Source organism: Theropithecus gelada, chromosome 20 (genome assembly GCF_003255815.1).
Source record: "Theropithecus gelada isolate Dixy chromosome 20, Tgel_1.0, whole genome shotgun sequence".
Lineage (NCBI taxonomy): Eukaryota > Metazoa > Chordata > Mammalia > Primates > Cercopithecidae > Theropithecus > Theropithecus gelada.
Genome location: NC_037688.1, coordinates 21,626 through 46,268, shown reverse-complemented (window position 1 = coordinate 46,268; position 24,643 = coordinate 21,626). Strand labels below are relative to the sequence as shown.

At 37.6% G+C, this 24,643-nt stretch overlaps 2 pseudogenes; both read right to left on the bottom strand.

Annotated features, from left to right (window-relative positions):
* Positions 1-4,434: 4,434 nt before the first annotated feature.
* LOC112614667 overlaps positions 4,435-24,643 on the bottom strand; it is a 38,004-nt pseudogene continuing 17,795 nt past the window's right edge.
* LOC112614064 lies at positions 9,287-10,681 on the bottom strand (annotated as a pseudogene).

Genomic DNA, 24,643 nt, shown 5'->3' with positions numbered 1-24,643 from the left:
GTCAAAATTGGTGTTATTACTCTAACATGTGGATCCAGCCTTCAGGTGAGACAATGAGCCTCTGACCAAGATTCAGCAAATATGTCAGGCTCTAACCCTCCTAATGGTTGTTCTCTGAGACTGAGGCTTTCACGTATGGATCCAATTTACTGCTGAAATCATGACTTGCATACTTGGACACATGAGGTGTGTAAAAGTTTATGAGGTGCATATTTTTACACCTGGACCCAGAAGATGTGCAGGAATGTAAATTCCATTCCTAGACCTTCCCACAGGTATAACTGTGACATAAACCTTTGCCTAGCCAGAACCTGACTGATTTGAATATACTGCCTGAAGAAAGCCCACAGTTTGGATTTTGACATATGCCTAAGCCAATAACCTTGGTAATGTGGTCCTCTTGCCTAGTCCCTTCTTGAAGGTGGCATTGTGATATACCTCTGGCCTCATTTCCAGGTGATGTGATTGTCCTCTCCTGTTTAGGCCCCATTCCCAAAGGGGATTGTGACATATTGCCGAGTCCAGCACTCATGTGATGTAATCCTGCAGCCTGAGCTCTGACCACAGGGGACATTGTGACACGTCATTAGTCCCCGCACAATAGTGATGTGAAAATCCTAGCAGCGCTCAGCTCACAGAGGGGATACTAATATATCTGTGGCTCAGTATTCAGGTGATGTGACTCTCCTGCCTGGTTCTGACCACAGGTAGGATTGTGACATATGCCTAGATTCTGGTCACAAAAGTAATGATGACTGTCATGTGACATCCCAGCCAATAGAAGAGATTTTGACTCTCATAGCTAAGCTTAGAACAATCAGTAAGGTTCTGTGTTTCCTGACTGTATAAAGATTACAGATGACAATGATGCTTATGAATATTCCATAAAATACTTAGGTCTTATCAGAGTCCATCATAGAGGTAAAATTCCACTTCTCATAGAAACACTACGCAACAATTCGGATTGTCTTTCTCACACGTGGACAAAGCCCACTGTTGAGGCTCCGAATCTGACATGTGCAAACAGTCCACAGTTAGAATTCGGACTGTCATATGTGGATCTGGCAACAGGTTGGAAAGTGACTCGTTTCTGGACCCAGCTCATAGGCATGACAATGTCTCTCATGCCCGGTCCCAGGAAATAGAAGACATGTTGACTCTTCTATCCAGGTTTACAGCAACAGATAAGGTCCTGTGCTTTCTACTTTAACAGAGGTCTCAGAGAATTACAACACTCATGCATATTAAATAATGCCCTAAGGTGGTACAGAGAGTGTGAAAACAGGGCCCAGCTCAAAATTTCGATTGTGACTCTTGTATGCACACACAGCCCACAGGATTAAATGTGAAGAAAACCCACTCATGAGGTCCTGGATCTCACACACAGAAACAGTTCACAGTTGGAACTGTGAGTGTCATATCTGGATCCATCCACAAATGGCATGGTGGATCATTTCTGGACCCAGCTCACAGGCACACTGAGGTCCGTCATACCTGGACCCAGCAAATAGGACAGGTATTAACTCTCATGCCTGAACTGAGGACATCACATAGGATCATGGGTTTATACCATTATGAAGGTCTTAGAGCAGGTTTTCGTTCTCATGGAGAACTTATGATGCTCTTAAATGGCAAAGAGAGTGCCTTACAAAGACCCAGCACACAGATGACATTGTGACTCTCCTATACACACACAACGTACAATGAGGAATGTCATCTTCCATGTGGACATAGCACATTGTCGAGATTCTGAGTATCACATCCAGATTAGTTGAAAGTTGGCATTGTGAGTATCATACATGGATCTAGTTCACAGGTAGAATGATGACTTTTATACCCAAACTCAGCACACCTGTGAGGCAGTGGCTGCCCTAATTAGACAGTGTTTGCAGGTGAGGTTAGAAATTTCATGCATGAATTCTCTCCACCATTGAGATTGTGATTCGTATATTTTAACAATATTCATAGAAGGTGTTGTCTCTTATACCTTGAGCCAGAACATGTATGAGACAGTGAATCTCATCCCTGGACCTTTCTGTAGGTGTGACTTTGACATACAATTTTTTCTTTTTCTCAGCATCTGACTGACTTTATTCCCTTGCATGAGCCCTGCCAACAGTTGGGATCATGACATATATGTGGCCCAAACACCTAGGTGATGTGACTGTCCTGACTGGGCCCTGCCCACAAGGGGCATTGTAATGTGTCTCTGAGTCCATCATCTAGGTGATGAGACTCTACTTTCCCACCTGTGCTCTGCCTTCAGGAAGATTTGTAACATAATCTAGGTGATATGACTCTCCACTCATGACTTGGCCCTGTTAACAGCGGGTATTGTGACATATTGCTGGGCCCAGCACCTAGGTGATGTGACTCTTTTGACTGTGTTCTGCCTACTGTGGGCATTGTGACATATCACTGAGCCTAGCACAAAGGTGATGACTTTCTTGTGTGGATTCTGCCCATGATATTGACATTTCCCTGGCCCAGCATTCAGGTGATGTGACTTTCCTCCCTGGTTCTGCTCACAGGTGGGTTTGTAACCTATACCTAGGCCCAGGCAACTGTCATGATGCTGGCTTTCTTACATGGACCCAGACAATATGAGAAATTTTGACTCTAATAGCTAGGCTTGGGGCAACAACTAAGATTTTTGGTCTATTATTTGTAAAAAGTCACAGAAGGTTATGAAACTCATGTATTTTATAAAGCCCTTGGAATATATAGACAGCTGCATAACAGCTTGCACTTGTGACTCTCATAGACACACGTAACCAACAATTAGGATTGTCACCTTCATACATGGACAGAGCCCACTAGTGAGATTCTAAATCTCACACATGGATGCAATTCAGAGTTGAAATTGTGACTCATATGTGGATCTCTCCTCAGACTAGATAATGTTTAAACTTTCACTTGTAACTTTTCTTACAGCAATGTAATTTTGCATTTTGGCCAAAAATAACTTTTTTTTTTTCCAGACAAAGTCATGATTATAGAGAAACATTGATTTAGATATTTGGAATCTGTTTTCTTTTTAAATAGAGAATGAAGAAATAGAGTATTATATATTTAGCTTACCTAAGTTGTTCCCTTTCAAAAAGACTAATGTAATGAAAAATTTGAAATTTTCTCCGCAGTACATTTGTATCCAAAATAGAAACATATGCTTAATTTAAAACAATTTTCCAAGCAATTGTTTTTTGGCCAGAATGTCGTATCCAAAACAATCAGAGGCTGTCAATGAAAAATTAAGTGATAGTGCTTAAGTGTAATTTGTTTTGTTTTCTTTATTTTAGAGATGAGGTCTCACTATATTGCTCAGGCTAGAGTGCAATAGCTAGTCATAAACGCATTCATGGTACATTACAGCCTGGGCTCAAGGGATCCTCCTGCCTTAGCTGCCTGAGTAGCTGGGAATAAAGGAACATGTCACCACACCCAGCTATGTTTTTAAAAACCACCTTTACACTATTGTACATATTTGGACACTGGGAAACAAATATATTTTGACTCTCAAGAAAAAGGTGCTTGGTGGCACACTAAAGAATGAGTCAATAAGTTTACAAAACACAAGAGGCAGGGTACAGTTACTCCAAAATGACAGGAAACAACATTATGCCTTTACTTTTGTTTGAAGAGAAATAAAATGTTTCCACTAAAGTTTTAAGTGCCAAAATAGCTAATTACTGTCAAAATGTTACAAAAATTAGTAACATTACTCAGAAAATCAACTATTTCCAAGATAAACCATTTTGGTTACTTTTTACAATAACTATGTTGTAACTTTCACTTTTAAGGGTCATATATATATATATATATATATATATATATTTTTTTTTTTTTTATTTTTTTTTTTTTTTTTTTTTTTTTTTTTTTTTTTTTTTTTGAGACGGAGTCTCACTGTGCTCCCAGGCTGGAGTGCAGTGGCGTGATCTCGGCTCACTGCAAGCTCCGCCTCCCGGGTTCACGCCATTCTCCCGCCTCAGCCTCCCAAGTAGCTGAGACTACAGGCGCCCGCCACCACGCCCGGCTAGTTTTTTGTATTTTTAGTAGAGACGGGGTTTCACCATGTTAGCCAGGATAGTCTCGATCTCCTGACCTCGTGATCCACCCGCCTCGGCCTCCCAAAGTGCTGGGATTACAGGCTTGAGCCACCGCGCCCGGCCAAGGGTCTTATATTGCCTCAGTATTATCGCAAACCACTTTGCTAGATTTCAAATTAACTAATTCTAACCCAATCCTAATTAAAAACTGCTCACATTACCAAGCAAGAAATATTGTCGCACACTACACTGATGTTTCAGGAATGTGTGTTTGCCCCCATGCCCCCAACTGACAATGCATCTGTGAATTACATTTCATTATCTGAATTTTAGCACTCAAAGTGCTTGTGCTCTTCCACTGAACGAGTACATTAACATACTTGTAGTCTCAAAATACTTCATGAACTCTGAAGGGATTCTCTATGTAGGGAGCTTCCTTTGTGAAATGAATTCGGCTAGTCACCAGCATACCAATATCCCCAAGTATCTAAACAAATTTATTTTGTTCCTTTCAAATCGAAGATCTCATTGGGTCACTTACTTGGTGAAGTGTTATATGGATGTGAACAATAATCCTTCTTAGTGCAAATTCTTTCAAGGCTTGTGGTTAAGTAACCCAAGTATTGCTTCCTGCAGAATGATCACCACCCAGCCAATACATTGTTCTTATGCCTTTAACGAAAGCATCTATGTTCTTGTCTTTCTTCAATTCAAAAAGAAACTGATTCAAAACAACCCAAACTTTACTGAATCCAATCAAAATAAAAGATGCATCGTTTAGGGATGGTGGATAAGAACTTATGGCCACCTCATCAGATTTTTCACACGTCCTCTGTTTTTCTCCCTGGAAATGATTTGTAGTATGAGAAGAACTGGACTACAATTAGATGCTGTGGAGTCCTTATTTCAATGATTCAAATTTTTCTTTCATAAACTGCTCTGACTTACAAGCATTAACTAATAACATATAAAAGTGCTTAAAAGCTCCAGAGTCAGTATCGTGTTCTGGGGAACAAAACATGTTACTTTTCAGAAAACTATCACGGCACCTGAATTTGTGCAAATGCATTCGGGAGCACTTTATCACCTAAATATGTCTACTGGGGAACCGGTGGGGTAAAATGGTGGCAACATTTTCTAGACTCCAGTTTTCCCATTGGTAATGCGCAGGATGAGGAGTCATAATTTCATTGTAATTCTGCACATCCCTGGGGAAAGAGAGGACGTGGCGGCTGTGGTTCCTCCTTCTTAAGCTCCTCTGAAACGTCCCGCCGCTTCAGTCCCTCCCCGGCCGCTGCTAGTAGGAGTAACTTGGCAATGAGCTGCGGACTGGCTCCGGGTATAGGAGACATGGCAAGCTCTGAGGTGGCACCCGCGGAGAACAGGAGCCTCTAGTACCGCGGCTGCCACGGGGCTCCTGTTTCTTTCCTGAGAGCAGGACTAGGCTTCTCCAATTCCAAGCTGCTGCAGCAGCCGCGCGACCTCAAAAGCCCGAGCTGTTGGGAGGCGGAGGGTGGGGGATCCTGAAGGATGGACGGCGGTAGGACGCCCAGTTGTCTGGGCCGCGACCAGGCCGGAAACAGGAGCAGGGCGGCCTTGTCAGAGGCCGACGTTAGCGCACAGCGCCGGATTTTATTCTTTCTACAGTTAAATCGTATTTCATTGTGTGTATACAACACATTTGTTTCATCCGTTTATCCCTTGATGGACACTAAGATTGATTCCATATCTGAGCTACTGTCAGTAGTGCCATGATAAACATGGAAATGCAGTTATCTCTTCAACACGCTGATTTTATTTCCTTTTGATCTACACTGAATAGTGGAATTGCGGATTATATGGTAGTTTCAATTTTAGGTTTTTGGTTTCTGTTTTGAGAAACCTGTATAGTTTTCCACACAGGTTTCTAAAAAATAAATGACTAAATAAATTTTAAAATGTACTAAATTTACTTTAACACCTGCAGTGTATAAGTGTTTCCTTTCCTCCACATCTTCATCACACTTTGTTGTCTTTTGTCTTCTTAATAATGGCCATTCAAAATGGGGTGAGGAACTACCTCATATGGTTTGGATTGCATTTTCTGGAGGATTAGTGATGTTGAGCATTTCTTTGGGTCTTCTTTGGAAAAAATGTCTATTCAGGTCTTTTGCTTATTCTGTAGTTTTGTTTTTTTGATTTTTATTGCTGTTGAGTTGAGTCCCTTGTATATTTTGGATATTAACTCCTTGTCAGATGCACATAATTTCTATTATTTTAGAGGTTGTGTTTTCACCCTGTTAATAGATTTCTATGGTGTCCAGAAGCTTTTATGTTAATATTTTATTGATATTAATTTTTCAGTTTTCTGACTTGATACAGAGGTAAGAGTTTGCCCTCAGGTTTATAGGTTATCTGTTTTCTGTCTCACTGCTTTTAAAAGATTTTCTTCTTTTTTGTGTCATGCAGGTTGATCATTATTCTTTTTTAAAGACATTTTATTTATAATTGATACAATAATTGTACATATTTATGGGGTACAGTGTGATGTTTCAATGCATGTATATACTGTACAATGACCCAGTCGGGGTAATTTGCATATCTAGCAATTTAAACATTTTTATTTCTTTGTGCGGATAAAATTCAAAATCCTCTCTTCTAGCTGTGTTAGAATAAACAGGACATTCTTATTAGCTATAGTCACCCTACTGTGTAATAGAACACCAGAATTTATTCTCCCTTTCTAACTGTAACTGTAACTTTGACAAACCATTTCCCATTTTTTCATCCCTTCGCTCTCCCTAGCCTCTGGTAACCACCAGTCTACTCTCTACCTTCTATGAGATCAACTTTTTTTTTTTATTTCCCACATGAGTGACATCATGTGGTCTTTTCTTTCTGTGGCTGGCTTATTTCTTCTAACATAATGTCCTCTGGATTCATCAATGTTGATATAAATGACAGCAGTTCATTCTCTTTTCTCACTGAACATTATTACCTTGTGTGTTTGCATGTGCGTGTGTGTCTATGTATGTGTATAACATTTTCTTCATTCATCCATAGATGGGCACTTATACACTGTTGGTGAGAATGTAAATTTGTGCAACCCTTAGGGAAAACAGCATGGAGGTTTTTCAAGAGATTATAAATAAAACTACCATGTATATCACCCAGCAATCTCACTGGGTATATATCAAAAGGAAATAAAATCAGTATGTTAAAAAGACAATTGCACTTTCTTATTTATTGAAGCAGTATTCACAATAACCTAAACCATTATTTCTTTTAAGTATTCGTTAATTTATCTTTTTTGACTTATTACATTCTAAACTTTGATAGGCTTCATGTCTTGTTTCTGATTTCTGAAACATGAGTCACAGATTCTTTGAATATTGCCTTCTTGTTTATACAGTCTGGAAAATAGTTAAATGTTTTTCATTTCTTCTCATCTGATCTTCATATGTAAGTAAATATATTTGTATTTTGTATTAATTTGCCTTCTATAAAGTATATGACTACATTAATTGTGCTCAGCATTTCATAGATTTTTCATAGATTTTTTCCCATATTATTTTAGTTTCTTGTTTTTCATTATATTGGCAAACATTTAAATATAAACCTCATATCTGAGTTTTGTGTGCCACATAATTTAATCTAAAATCTAATGCTTCATGCTAGTAGCTTATGTCCCTTTGTACAACATAATTTATAATTTAGTTCTGACATATGGAAGAACGCACACTCTGGACGCCAGCAGGCAGTTTATCTATATTTATTCCATGTGCCTTGTCAGAAGCTGAACAACCCACATCATCTGGCATCCTTGTGATCAGATGCATCTGAATGGAGCACTGGCCTCTTAGGTTGATTACTTCTCTGAATCATTACCTTTATTTACTTCTGGTCTTGAGAAGTTTCCATAATTTTCTTTCAATTACATTAGGCATTTTTTGAAGTCTTATAACTTCCTGGTGATTTTAGTTATCTGTGTTAAGTTTTTAAAGGATGTCACTTTCCTGAAAAACAGAAATATCAACAGTTGCATACATGAATAACATATTTTATGTAGATTTTCTATGGCATAGATCACCACCTCATGAGAAATTCCAAGTTTCTTTATTTGAAATGCCACTCTCTTTTATAGACCATATTGTAATAATTTGTAGAATGTGATTTTTTTTACCATTAGAGAATTAGTTATGTATTACGCGCACATTTCTGAAATACTTAACTGCAGTTAATAGTATATAGTCAGAATCATTGTTTCCTTTAATATAAAATCAATATGGGTAAAATTATTTACCTGAATTTGGATCTTTCGGCTTCAATTGCCATTTTACCTCATTAGCACTTTCCTAACTCCATATAAGGTGTAATTTAAATTTTCTATTTAATTCAGAATTTATTGAAAAGAGCTTTTTTAAAAATGTTGTAATGTTTTTATTGCAATTGAGGACATTTTCGACAAATATCTTGAGCTTGAGGCCTGGCTAAGTATTCCTTTTGTACTAGAAATCAGATTTCTCTAGTGCAACTCCGCATTGCCTGCAATAATACCTATGAAAACTACAAATGTCAGCACACTATTTCAATACTATACTTAGTTGTTTATATGTAAATATCTCAGTAGCTATGAAACAAACCAAATATAAATGCTAAATATGTAGTACAAATCAACAGATTCTTCGCAGAAGAAAACAATAAAAGACTATTTTTCTACAATATGTCATCTATTCATTAGTTCCTCAATAATATTATTTATGCTATTTCAGGTATAAGAGGTTCTTTTAACTAGGTTCTAAAGGACATAAACAAGGATGCATATAGTCATGTATTTTTATAAACTTTTTTTTTTTTTTGCTGTACATCTTACTGTGAATATGTGGTACAAAGACAAATGTACATTAAGTCATTCGTGGTTACATGAGTTTTGTTTATATGGTTTTGTCCTTATATGGATGTCATAAACGACAAAATAAAATAATGAAGTTTGATAAACTCATCTGTCCCCTGTAAACTTTAGTCCACTTACTGCATAACTTGATTCAGTTACTATTTGTTATTTTTAAATATGGTTTTAAAAACCTTCAAGCCAAACTTTATTACACATTTCTGAATCAGGAAAGGGTAAACTGTGACACAGTTCCTCTGTGCCACAGACTCTTTTGGGGAGAAAAGTTCTGCAAAAAATAAAATAAAATAAATAATAGTTTCCAAACTCTATTTGTTTTTAAAGCTTCAGTTTTCTTCTATGATTAACCTCACTCTACAGTCCCTTTTACCCAAGGCGTGGTCCCTAGGTCATCTCTTTAAGGTTTCATTTCTGGGAAGTCTTCAGCATGCCTATCTCATGTTTTGTCACCGTTTGTTTGCTTTTGTTTTGGAAAATGTGAACATCTTCAATTGAGTACGGATTGTGTGTCCCCAAGCCTACATGTGTTCACTGAAGCTGAAGTTGAAGCTGAATCGGAGTTTTCATTCCCCACCATCCTTTCCCAGACCCTCTCTTTTTTTCCAATCCATCTTCTCCAACATCCTCTGACCTTTGTAGCTGTCAGTAGTTTCAGAAGAAACAGATGCAGGAGCATCATCTTTTTGAAAGCTCTTTAACTTCCAACCTGCTCCATATGTTTTCCAGCTCTATCTTTATATTTTAGATTCTTCAATGTCTATTCATCTTCATAGTTTGTACTCTGAAACCATATTTTACTTGTATTTTCTTTAATTATTTTCTTATTCCCAACTCTTTTTTCTACTTACTTAGTGTTGGACCAGTAAACAATTCATCTTTCTTATCAAGGCAAAGGTGAGCTCTAACCTGCCATGGCTCACAGCCATCACAAGTATCACTGCCAGGGTGAATGTAAAAGGGTAACACAGTCTCTCCAATTTTCGCTTCATGTCTATGCTCAAGGACATAAGGCTCTCATTTAGTTTGCAGCTGAACCATCCATTTTCCAGGAACAATTGTTCCATTTTGACTGCCTTTATCTACAAGGACATAACTTTGTAAGTCATGGTCAAAATAAATTTCTGCATGAAGTTTACTGACACCAACTTCAGGGATTCAAACAGTATGTTCCAGATCATTTTCTCTTCCAATTGCATCAGGTTTTACAGCAGTAATGATAAAGAGTGACCCTTCCTGCAACACAGTTTATCTAATGACAATTACTCTGATACACGGGGGGCCATTTTTCCCCTCATTTTCCACCTCAGTATCTTCTGCAGCGACATAGCCTTCACTGGTAATGTGAGGAGGCGCTCCGCTGAGGCCTGCAAAGGCAGAAGCCACGGGAGTGCAGGCACCGAAAGGCGCTGTGGACACGCCCTTCCCAGCTGGAACATTTGTGAGGCTGGAATTTAAGCAGACAAGCGGCTTGAGGAAGGACCCGAAGATACCCGAGTGCAATGTCCAGCCCAAGTGGAGGAAGCAAAAATGCCTGGCCTGCATCGAACTGGGCTCTAACGATAAGGTTCTGAGCCAGGTGGTTCGCTGCCCTACAGAGACGCAGGCTCGGCGGGAGCCTGAACAGCACCAGGGACCCAGTGCAGCAGGCCGGAGCAGGCGGTAAGGATGCCACAGCTACTGCTTCCCTGCGCAGTTCGCCTTCTCGAAGACCCGGCACAGAGCTGAGCCCAGCACTGAATTGCATGGCTTGTCCTGGACCACTGCTGGGTGTGACCAGTGGAAGACCCCACCTCCCAGGGAGAGGACCCCACTATATCCCCAGCTAATAAAGCTGCTCCCCTAATCAAAATAAATAAATAAATAAATAGATAATCTTTTTTTTTGTCTTTGAAAATAATGTGTATCCTCTGTTTACCGGTAAACATACTGCCCATTTGTGTATATGCCTCAGTCAAACTTTTTAATGAAGTTATTTAACATTATGATCCTTTATTATGACACAAAACAGTAAATTTTATAATGGTTTTAGTATCATCTAATATGATTAAAAATATTTCAATTTGTCATTGCCAATGAATCTTTGTGTTATTTATTTTATACCATCAAATATTCTGTCTACAAATGTCTAATGGCTTAGAATCTTGCCTAACATATTGTATGTGCTAAGTACTACTGTTATTCATCACATTATCTTTTTATACTATTATTAAAAATACAATATGATTTTTGGCTGGGTGCAGTGGCTCACACCTGTAATCCCAGCACTTTGGGAGGCCGGGGTGGGTGGATCACCTGAGGTCAGGAGTTCGAGACCAACGTGGTGAAACCCTGGCTCTACTAAAATATATATATATATACACACACATACATACATACATATATAACTAGCCAGGGGTGTTGATAAGTACCTGTAATCCCAGCTACTCAGGAGGCTGAGGCAGGAGAATTACTTGAACCTAGGAGACGGAGGTTGCAGTGAGCCAACACAGTGCCATTGCACTCCAGCCTTGGCGACAGAGTGAGAGTCTGTCTCAAAAAAAAAAAACCAATATGATTTTTAATTTATTTTTACTAATATTATTTTGCTGCCTAATCTAAATATTTATGAAAATTATGAGGTCTATTCAGTCTGCCCGCTTGATAAAACTCAGTTATTTTTCTCTTTATGAATATGTTAGACAGTACAAATGCAGTTTCATCTCAGGAACGTGTGGCATAGTGATGAAGGCTTTCCGGGTAACAATCATCTGAAAGGTCCTCATTGTTTCAATCAGGTATTTTCTAATTTCTTAACCCTCTAACAACCTCCCATCTTTCTAAGCCTCCAGTATATCCAAGTGTATGCATTATCGAGCTCTTACTTATAAGTGAGGAAAATATAGTATTTGATATTCTGTTTCTGAGTTATTTCACTTAAAATTATGGCCTCCAGTTCCATTCATGTTGCTGCCAAAGACATAATTTTATTCTTCTTTATGGCTGAGTAGTATTCCATGGTGTAAATGTATAGTGAATTTTCCTTATTCAACCATTGATTGATAAATTTAAATTGACTCCATATCTTTTTTGTTGTGAATAGTGCTGCAATAAACATGAGTGTGGGTATATTCTTCATGTAATGAATTATTTTCCTTTGGGTAGATAGATGGTAGTGGGAATGCTGGATCAAATGGAAGTTCTATTTTTAATTTTTTGAGAAATCTCTAAACTGTTTTCTATAGAGGTTGTAGAAATTTGCATTCCCACCAAAAAAAATGTCTGAGTATTCTCTTTTCTCTGTATCCATGCCAATATCTGTCATTTTTCTGCTTTTTAATAATTAGCCATTATGAATGGTGTAAAATGGTATTTCATTGTGGATTTTAATTGTCATTTATCTGACCATTGGCAACATTGAACATTTTTCACATGCTTTGTGGCCATCATTGTCTTTTTGAAAAATATCTGTTCCCTTTATTTGCCTGCTTTTTAATGAGGTTACTTATTTTATTCTTGTTGAGCTGTTTGATTTCCTTGTATATTCTGAACATAAGTTCTTTGTCACATGCATAGTTTGCAAACATTTTTTTAATTCCATAGGTTGTCTGCTCACCTGTTAATTAAAACACCCTTTCAGGAGCTTTTTAGTTTAAGTTCCATTTCTCTATTTTTGTTATTGTTGCATCTGGTTTTGAGATTTTAGTCATGAATTATTTTTCAGGCCAGTATCTAGAAGTATTTATCATAGGGTTTCTTCTAGAATTTTTATCATTTCAGGTCTTACATTTTAATCTTTTAATCCATATTGAGTTGATTTTTCTATATGGTGAGAGTTAGGGGTTTCATTTCATACTTCTGCATACAGCAATATAAGTTTTCTTGAATAATAAGTTGAATTGAATGTCATTTCCCCAGTGTATGTTTTTGTTGACTTTGTAAAAGATCAGTTGTGTGTAGGTATGTGGCTTTATTTCTAGGTTCTCTATTTTTTTCCATTCATCTATGCCTCTATTTTTAACAGTACCATGCTGTGTTGGTTATTAAAGCCTTCTAGTATAATTTCAAGTCAGGTAACATATCTCCAACTTTCTTTTCTTTGCTTAAATTTACTTTGCCCATTCAATTCAGGCTTTTCTATGGTTCCACATGAATTTAAAATGTTTTTCTAATTCTATAAAAATAACATTGGCATTTTGGTAGGAATTGCATTTAATATGTAGATTGTTTGGGGTACTATGGTCATTTTAATGATAATATTCAATCCATGAGCATGGGATTTTTTTTTTCATTTATTTGTGTCATATACAATTTATTTCTTCAGTGTCTTGTAGTTTTCCTTCTAGAGATCTTTGGCCTATTTGAGTCATTGTATTTGTAGGTATTTTACCTTTTGCGTAGTTATTTTAAAAGAAATTGCCTTTTTAATTTGGTTCTCAGCTTGATCAACATCAGTGTATAAAAATGCTATTAATTCTTGTGCATTGATTTTCATATCCTGAAACATTAGTAAATTCATGTATCAAATATAAAATTGTTATGGTGGTCTTTAGATTTTTCTAGATATAATATTATGTAATCATCAAAGCAGGACAATTTGACTTCCTAATAAAAGCCATATGGATGCTCCAATCAAGATTAACTGACAGAATCGGTGGGGAGAGCACAGGTGATGGTATTTTTTTAAAGTGGTCATGTGATTATGGTTGGGAGCCTAGGCTGAGAGACACTTAGCTAAGTGTTGCCTCTGAAGTTTCAATGTACATATAAATCATTTCTGATTTCTCTCTGATTACATTCTCTCTTAGTAATGTAATTAATGTAATGTAATGTAATTCTGCAGGTTTGGAAGGGGTCCATGAATTGGCTTCTTTAAAAAAGTTTTCTCTTAATGCTGATGTTTCTCACAGTACATCCATTCAGCTAGAGAAAGTCGTCAGAGGACACAGAGTTCCTGACACCCAACACTGTTACCACAACATAAATACTTTTGGCCCGAAGTGGAAATCAGCAATCACCATTAACAAGCAGGTTATTCTCTGCTGGCTCTTTAAAGTTTTCAGATGCTAGAGAATGCATCAATGTTAGAGTAGGCCTGCATTTGAAAAACATGTATACATTAGTTAATACAGTGTTTATTGAGCATGTACTATGTGTTCAGAAGTATGTTACACAGGTGTGCTGGAAACATCATATGGTGAGTTCATCTTTATAGCTTCCTAGGAGTTGGGTGCTAAACTTTCTGTAATTCCCGGGATTGAATTGCCCAGTATTTCTATTTTTTCTTTCATTTTTAAAATAATTTACCTGTAAAGAAAATGTGTAGAATAAAAGCGGTGTAGACAGATGAGAGGAATACAGAAAGAAAGGGTGAACTGTTCAGAGAGATTTTTTGGTATTTATATTGACTTTCTTGTGCCTTGTAGAGGAACTACTGGATCTGCAGAAATGAACTCCAGGTTGCTAGGTGGGATGTCTGTAGAAGCACTGGCTTCAATGAAAAAGAAATTGTCATCCACAAATGTATAATTTCTGATCTCCTTTAATTAGTTCTGTGAGAGGAGATTCTAGGGTGAAGCCCAACTCAGATGAGGCCTTAGAAGAGGGTGGATCTCGGCAGGGCTGGGACAGAAAGTGGGCCCCATGTGGCTGATGTCTATGCTGGTGGAGTATTTCTAGTTCTGTCTTTCTGAAGCCTTCCTTGTAAAAACTTGACTCCTAGAGTTTGTATAGTTTTAATCTATTTTAGCCATTTCCCTGTCAATTTTTATAACACACAATAACAAGGAATTAAAAAAAAACACTTAGGGTATTTTAGGACAATTAAATGAGAAGCTAAAAAAATTATTTTTACTAAGGTAAAAGAAATAGGAATAATCACAACAATAACAATTATTCTTCTGTCCATGAATCGCCCTTCAGGTGGTGACATCGGAACTCACAACAACAGCATAAGGGAAGTGGAACAAATGTAGCCAAAGTCCCCTGTACACCTGCCTTCTCTCTTCTGACCACAGAATATTGAATTCAATCATTTAGCCATTTGCTCTGGAATGAAAGTATCTGAACAATAGAAACCATGAGTGTTTCATCTGTTTTTCTAACAGTCATATGATATAGTTATATGTCCCCTCCAAATCTTATATTAAATTTTAATCCCTAATGTTACAGGTGGGCCTGATGGGAGGTGGTTGAAGAATAAGGATGGATTCCTCATGGCTCTGTGCTGTTTTTGTCATGGTGAGTACTCACGAGATCTGTTGGTTTAAAAGTGAGGCCTATCCCTCCCCCATCTTTCCTGTTCCCACCCCTACCATGTGAGATGCCTGCTCCTCTTTCATCTTTCAGCATGACTCTAAGCTTCTTTATATGTTAATGTTGTTACACAATTTAACTCAATTTTCTTATAAAATTAACTGACAAAATTTTACAGTTATTATACCATAAATATAAATAAATATATCACATATGTGTTATGACATCACAATATGTTATAATACCATAATTTATATATGTCATGACATCACAATATACACAACACCATAATTCATATGTATCATGACATCACAATATTTTATGATATCATAATTCATATGTATTATGACAGCACAATATATTTTGATATCAATTCATATGTATTATGACATCACAATATATTAAGGTATCACAATTCGTATGTATTACTATGATATTATAATAACATTAAATTTTTGTTAGGTAATTAATAAGAAAATTGTGTTAAATTTTGTAATAATGACTTATAAACTTAATAGAATCTGAGAATATTATCTGCTCTGTGTAAATGACTGCTTAAGATATTATAACATAATATTCACAACTTGTTTATTATCAAATAAATTATATATAGTATAGTATCAATATATAATGATATTATAAGTTCCATTTAAATCCTATTTAAATTTAGACAATTTTATTAGGCAGTGTCTGTCTACCATCCAATTATTTTTGGGTTCCACTATTTGCACACAAACAGCACAGCTGGGAAAACACAGAATCACCAGCACAGGCTCTTCCCTGGATCTTTCCCCTCCTCAGGGCATCAGTTCATCAGTCAAGCAAGCTATCTGAGAGTCGAGGACCGAGTGCTCTCTAACATAGAAGTTCTTATTTCTGCATGCTTTTCTCAGAAGAGGGAAAAATAAGAAGGTCCTTTTAGGGGACACTTGCTGGGACATGAACTAAGTCTTCTACAGTTTGATAGCTCTAACCAGCAGATAGAGATTTCTCAGCAAGAAGGAATGAGGCAGCTGTCCTGAGCCTGGAAGCTCCACCATACCTTGTTCCATCTTGTTTAGGTGATTTTGAGAGGCTGCTCTGGAATATGTCTCAATGGTGGATGTTGGGAAACAACACAGGCTTTTATGGGACTCAGGTGGTGTCTGTTGTGTGAAGACACAAGCTGAATGCTCAGGATCTAGGTTGTTTTTCTTGTGCTCAGTTGTGTTACCTGTTTGGGACCAAGTCCAGTTTTACCAGAGAGACTGAATAAATTCTAAAAAACAAAGTAGAGCCTTGAGGAAGGGTGACAAAGGGGGAAAGTTTCTCTTTCCACCTAGACTTTTTGCTGCCTCAGGAATCACAGGCTGATTAAGTTACTACCAGCTCTAATCTAATCAATTCAATTCGATTCAGTTTGATCTAATTCTCTTCCCCCTTGTTAAGATAGAAATAGCAATTTTTTTTTGTATTTACTTTTTCTCCACTTTTTATTTTATCATATATGTATGTATCTAATACAATCAACCATAATTTTAATTTGACATTTCCAAGCATTTGAAAAATTATAACATCTATGTACATGATTTTAACACTATGTATAATGCTCTTTCTTTGCAAAATGTATATTGAAACAGTTCAATATAGATATGTTTATTCTGCATCTTGAAAAACAAGCAGGATCAAAATACTTCCAGGTAGGAATCGGGACAGAAATTAGAAAAAATGATTCCCCTATCTTCTGATTTCTGCGCCCCTGACTTTTTTAGTTTTTGTTTTTGACACTATGGCAAGACCCAGAAAATGTCTCCCATTAACTGTGTTTAGGTCCATAGTAAAACTACAGCATGAAACTTTTCTTATTGAGGCCCTAATGAGGAAGGAAGAAGAAAACTGTTCAGCCAATAAGAGCAAGCCACGCCCAGCTGAGGGACATATAAGAGGCGGGTCTAAGAGAATAACTCACACTGTGAATTGGGACATGTGAGAGAGAGCACCTTTCATTTGAGTTTGAACATGAGAAAAAAAAAATAAAGACTATGATCCCCCACTGCTACTCCATCCAATGTCCCACTGACCATCCTTCTTTCAAACAGATCTCCTTTACAGAAAAGGGCTCAGATGAGAAGAAACTGTTCAAAGCAAAAGGCAAGACCCCCTCCTCCCACTCCAGTGAGAAGCACATGGAAAGGCAAAGTAAGGCATTGGGCTGTTCCTGTGAAGTCGCCAACGAGGGTTGGAATCAGGAATACTGAGCTATGTGTCTTTATTGGGGTTTTATTTTGAGATTAGGAATGGGAAATGGCTCAGGTCCCTGAGGAAGCTTTGAGAAATGTGTTCACTCATGACACTGGCAGAAGACTTTCACTTGAAAGACTGATCCAGAAATATTTATCAGAGATAGACTATGCGACTCTGTGCATAAGAGAGGTGAGTCACCTAAACTCCATGTTGCACTGGGATCAGAGCCCAATCTAAATGAAGAGAAGAATTCTGAGAAAATTAAGCTTAAAGCCAGAAACAGCACTGCTAGGTGAGGGAAAATTTGACTCTTTCAAGGTGAAAAGAGTCAGGGAAGCAACAGAGTCTCCCCTGGCAAGGAAACTGGGAGCTCTTTGACTTCCAGGACCTTAGAGGTTCCGGACTCTGGAGAACAGAGGGGACCGGGTTTAGTGACAACTTCAGCTCCTGGGTGTCCAGGATGAACTAAAGCTTCGAGGGTGTTTGGTAGGAGGCACTTACTCCAACTCTTATTTTATCAGCAGAATCAGAGTCGAGCTCACATGAGGAAAATTTCAAGAAAATGAAAATCAATTCCAAGGACAGCTGCCAAGACAGTGCAGGTAGAATCTTGCCCTTTTTTTACCCCCCAAAGGACAAACAAGCAGTAGACTTTGAGAGAGGGCTTGAGCAGCAAGGGGGTTTCTTAATGACTAAAAAATTTTTGAGACCCCGGAACTCAGGGGATATTTGGGGACTCAGAAGGGATTAAGCTTCACTTCATTAAAGTGCTGAGATGGTCAGGATGGAGGAAGAGACAAACGAGGTTTACCTGAAGGTGCATGGGAGGTTCTGGCAATGAGGGTCTGTGAGCACTGTTTTGGCGAGTCTCTCACTCACATGCTTCCTCTGCAGGGAACTGTTCAGGAGAGGAGCGCAGCTTGATGTTGAAAAAGAAACCAAAGTCCTCCACTGCTTTGCACAGCAGTGAAATCCAGGAGACCTGTGATGCCTACCACAGAGGGCCTTTCATGATTTACACTAGGTGTAGCAAGTGGCACAGTTAATGGGCCCCAGGAGTTCAATGGTTGTCACTTCAGAAAGCTTGGTGACCTTGCAATGTGTGTCAAAGGCCATTTATCAAAACCTATCCCTAGGTGTTGTTTCAGCAGGTCCATTTTCCACTGACCTGGGAGAAGCTCACTCAATTTGCCTGGCTCTGGGGCCTCTGTGTGCCCAGGAGCAGACCTTCTATGCCATGACCACCCAGGCAGGTTGTGTCTTGCCTGCTAAGAAGTGGCTTGTTTCAGCCACACTGCCTGATCCTGAGGATTCAGCTCTGGATAGAGAAGCCCATCGCTTGCCTGGGCAGGAGATAACAGCCTGTCAGTGGATCAGATGAGGCTTGAGCTGGGTGCACCCTCACCCTACTCAGCAGAGAATACACTCTTGGAACGAGAGCAAGAACCTGCTACTTCTGAGATTCTTCCAAATGATCAGCAGTGACAATTTTAGATGCACAGTGTTAATAAATGAACGACTCTGAAGCAGTCACAGGAAAGGAGCGTGAACAATATACTCAAAATGGTGAACCCTGCAATTTGTAGAGGGCTAAGATTATAAACAAATTATATATTTCTTGTTAGATATTTGATGTCTATTGGATGTCTCATGACAGTTAGGCATTTCTATATAATCAGACAAATATTAGGATGTAATCATTCATATGCCTTTCATATTTTCAATTATAACAAAATAAATATAAAATTATATGCTTCTTTTTTAATTCAGAAAAGTTTGTAACCTCTCACTCTCCCACACTGAACCCGTAGAACACTAATATCCACAAACATTTAATAGTACTCTTCATGGGAAAATGTCAATATATTTTTACAGTTTAATAAAATTATGGTGAAATTGCCACACAAGGTGTTTACTATTAATATTTTTACATAAAATTGAAGTCAAGATATGTTAAATGTAATTGATCATAATTATTTATTCTTCTCCTGACTCATATTTGCCTCATTTTAAATTTTTGAAATTTAAACTTTATTCTATTTTATACATTTCAGTTGATCATAGTGTATTATAGGATATTAAATGTAATATAAGTGCTGTCCTTTATTTTACATATTGTTATATTTTATATTTTTATTCTTGCATTTTACAGTGAGATTATGAAATCTTTCATCGTAAAATGTATTTTTTGTTTTGTTCTCTGCCTCATTTTCATATACAAAATGATATTCAATTTTTTTTTTTTTTTGAGACAGAGTCTCGCTCTGTCGCCCAGGTTGGAGTGCAGTGGCACGATCTCAGCTCACTGCAAGCTCCACCTCCTGGGTTCACGCCATTGTCCTGTCTCAGCTTCCCGAGTAGCTGGGACTGCAGGTGCCCGCCACCACGCCCGGCTAATTTTTTGTATTTTTTTAGTAGAGATGGGGTTTCACCGTTTTGGCCAGGAAGGTCTCAATCTCCTGACTTCATGATCCACCCACCTCGGCCTCCCAAAGTGCTGGGATTACAGGCGTGAGCCACCGCGCTTGGCCGAGAATATTCAATTTTAGATAATTTTGTATTTCATCCACATTGAATTTTTATTTACTCCATGTGTGAGTTGGAGGACATTTTATCTTCACTTCTGCTTTATTTTCACCCTGACCCCTCACACTCCACAACTCTTGTTTTAGTCAAAGAATAGTGATTTATAATCCAGTAAATGGAGCCAATTCAATGAAAATATACAGATATAGCTTGAAGATATATGGCTTTTGCTGTAAGCAAGTACAATAAAACAAATATCACAATAATGTGAGTCGCACAATTTTTCTTCTTTCCCAGTGCATATGAAAGTGATATTTACACTATACTGTAGAATAAGATTGAAATAGCCTATGTTTGCGATAACAGTGTACATACCTTAATAAAAAATGTACTTTATTGCAAAAAAAATGCTGACACAGATGTAAACACACACAAAGGTCACATGATGTTGCAAAAATAGTGTAATAGAGTCACTCAATATAGGGTTGCAAAAAGCCTTGAATTTGTAAGAAATCCAATATCTATAAAGAACAAAATGCCATAAGACTAGGTATGCATGTATAACAATCAGTGTTCACTGTGAAATACTTAGAGATCATACATAAAGGATTTTTACATGTTTATAAAAGTAATTGACCTGTCACAGAATGGGTAGGATATAAAAATTACAAAATGATTTATAAAAGTAAATTAAAAGGGAGACCAAATCCAAAACATTCCCGAGTGGACATAATCAGTTAGACATCCTCAGTGACCTCATGTTGTTGACTTACAAATAAGCGAAACATAACGTGAGCTATTTTTGTGAATGCCTGCATTAAAAAACAAAAACAAAAACAAAAACTTAAGCTTAACATCATAAGTGCCAAGAATCTTATAGTAACATATGTCTATAAGGTAAACCAAAAAATACAATTTTATAACTGCAAAGAATCTGAGTTTGTGTCTCCTCGTAAAAACTCATTTGTAAAAATTTAATCATTAATATGCTAGTTTTAAAACATGGAGCCTTTTGAGAAGTGACTGACTCAGGAGGGCTTCATCCTCATAAATGTAATTAATTTTAATATAATATTAAATAACATAATTTTATAACATAATTAATAACATAATTTTAATATTTTGTTCCTACATTTGTTCAATACAATCATACCTCTGACACTTTGCCATTGAAGTGGTAATCCTCTCTTGCTCTGGTGTTCCACAATTCATAAGTTGCTTCTTACTCAAGAAAATATTTTTAAAACAGGTTCTTGCTCTATTGTCCATGCTGGAGTGTGTACACAGAAAGCTCTCTGCAGCCTTGCATCTGAAGCTCAAGCCATCCTCCCCCTTAGCCCCATGAGTAGCTGCAACTACAGGCATGCACCACCACACCTGGCTAATTTCTTCTTATGTTTTGTAGAGACAGGGTCTTACTATGTTTCCCAGGCTGGCCTCAAACTCCTGGGCTCAAGTAATCCCCTCAACTTGGCCTCTCAAAGTGCTGGAATCACAGATATGAACCACCATTCCCATCCAAGAAAACTTAAAAAATTTGTATTGTGGTACAGTTTACTTTTTAACAGCAAATAAAATAAACTATCTATACATAAATCTAACAAACATTTGTTAAGCATATGAGAAAGACCATAAAAAGTCCTTGAAATATAAGAAAATCAACATAAACAAATGGAAAACCAAATCATGTTCTAAGGTAGAAACACTCAATATCACTCAATCATCATTTTTTTAGAAGCAATTCAGAAATTTAATTTTGTCCCAATAGAGATACCATCTGGTATTGGAAGCAGCCACTTTATCACAAAACTCCTACAGATGAAAACACAAATAAGAACAGCTGAGAAAACTCTGAAAAAGTAGAGTGGCTATCCCACCCTATGAGACATGCTGAATTGTGAATATGTGGACAGGTCAGTGGAAGTACAAATTTAAAATAAACTACAGTATATGAGGAAGTGTCTCTGTTCAGGCTGCTAAATAAAATACATTAGACTGAGTAATGTATAAACAACAGAAATATATTGGTCACAGTTCTGGAGGCTGCAAAGTTCAAGATCAAAGCACCAGCAAATTCAGGGTCTGGTGAGGATCCTGTTTCTCTTAAATGGTGCCTTCCTCCTGTGTTCTCACATGGCAGCAGGGACAAAAGTGCTCTCTTCAACCTTTATTACAGGGTATTAATTACATTTATGAGGATGAAGCCCTCCTGAGTGAGTCACTTCCCAAAAGGCTCCATGTTTTAAAACTAGCATATTAATGATTAAATTTTTACAAATGAGTTTTTACATGGAGACACAAACTCAGAGCATAGCAAAAAGTTAATTGGCAATACAAACTACAGTTGGGTAGGCATCATTAATGCTTTGGGTTTAGGAATCTGATGTTTCTATCATAAAGGTAAAAAATAACATGCTAATTATAACCTGCAATAAAATAAAGGTCAAATGAAAGACAAAGCTATACAATGAAAAAATCAGGTTTTTACAAGGTAAATTATTGAAGGTTGTATCAGGACTTTTGTGGTTTCTGGGGATGAATAAGAAACCAGAGATTCCTCCTGTGCCTTTTTTACTGAAGTTTCTGATGCTCTTACTCAATTTGAAAGTGTGTAAAAATTTTTCCTGTTTCTGTCTTTGAGAAATTCAAAATAAAATTGGCCTCCATGTGCTTGATCCTAAAACAATTATTCACTCAGTGTTGCTCTGCTGAGGAAAAGCACTGAATCTCACATGCCCAGATGCATCATGTTCTGTCAAATACAGGACTTCTCCTTGAGGCAGAACCTCACCATTCACACATGATCAGAGGCTTTCCCAGGCATACACTGCTCTGTGCTCTCCCACACAGGCTCAGCCCTGAGCATCTGACTCTAAAGGTGACTGATGAACATGTTCCCTAGTACTCTAATTTACAGAAATTTCGTTTTCTCTTAATAATATCTAACAGAGCTCTAGGGTGTTTCCTGACTCCGCCTGCCACATACAAATAGTTGGGAGATTTGGACAGAAGCTCGAATCCTCACTCGAAGCCCTGCCCTGTCCCATCAGCTTTTCCAGAAGAACAATGTGCTAATTACTCCTGAGAGACCACATGTCACGGCATCTCTCTGTGCCAATTGAATAAAAATAAGAAGAGAAACAGACTAAAATTTCTGCTGAGGGTTGTAACTAAGGGTCTACTTCCCAGACTTTTATCTCTATTTTACACAATTATTGACAAATATAATTTCATCTTTAGATGAAAAACTGAAGAAGTAACCCCAGCTCACATAGGAAGGAGAAAAGAGAATCAATGTTCTATAGAATCCAGCTTACGTCAGCCATGGGGTGGTAAATCTCCTCAGAAAAAAGCAGTTGTTTTCGATCATCATAAACAACTGTGGCCTCAGACATCTGGACACTGAGAATGCAGGATATTCCCTGGGATTCCATGCCTACATCACAGAGAGAAGCTAATACCACAGGTCCTCTTCTACCATTTGGTCTAACTAATACTACTCCACTTCCTCGCCCAACAGGATTCCCCAACTCTTCTCTGGGCCTCACTAGGGATAGTTCAGAAAGATAAAAAGTTATTAATGTCTCTCCATTTCTGTAGTTTCTGGGGTATAATTTGTTCATTTTTAGGTTTTGAGTTTTTGTCCTCCCTCTACATCCACAGAATTTTTGTGTCTTATTCTTGTACCTATAACTTTATATAGTCATTTTCTCTAGTCTAGTCACCCGTACTGCCTTCTAGTCACTTTTTTCTAGCATAGCGAGATGATATGGACACAAGAACTTCTATATAAAAGTTCACTTTTATATAGAACACAACCCCTTGGGGGCTGGACTGTAATTCAGAGAATGTACAAACCAGATTTGCCTGGGATTGCAGCTAAGGAAAAGAAAGACCCATCTTGCCCAGGAATGGTCAGTGAGAAATCTCAAAGTTTGAAAATGGAGGCCTATAGACTTCAGGGAAGTTTTCTTAATCCTAGAGTCAGTAAATATGGGATTTTGGGGTGCTTGGGGGCAAGTCACATTCAATTAACAAATTACATATGTGTGGACCCAGAGAAAAAAAAGGAAGTAAAATCAAGCAGTTTGCTATGTTGATAAATATAGTGATAAAAGCTACAACGTGATTAAAATGCAAGCAGTTTCAAAACACTAAAGGTTACATGAATGAGCTTCAACTGACACATGGTGTGGCTGGAGTCACCTGATTATTATGCTAAAGGTGAGATATGATCAATACCTCAGGAAGTGGGTCAAAGGCCAATGCAGTTATCATGCCAGGAATGGTCTGGGGCCTTTTAAACCATGAGACAAATAGGTCAACTTTCACCAAAAAGCACAAATCTGGCATGCAGAGATGACCTCTGCATTACACATGGATTCAGGCTTGGTTTTGGGTTTAATTGTGGTTAGTATTTTCAGAGAACAGATCCTTATTATGGACTCCTAAATGAAGGACCTGACAGATCAGCAGATAAAATTCTGATTTGAAGCCAACAAAAAGGATGTCCTTTACCAAACAGCCTTTAGTTTCAATGTGGAAGATTAAACAGTTAGAATATGGCCAATGATCCAAAACCCTGAGTTTTTTTTTTTTTTATTTATTATTATTATACTTTAAGTTGTAGGGTACATGTGCATAACGTGCAGGTTTGTTACATATGTATACTTGTGCCATGTTGGTGTGCTGCACCCATCAACTCGTCATTTACATCAGGTATAAC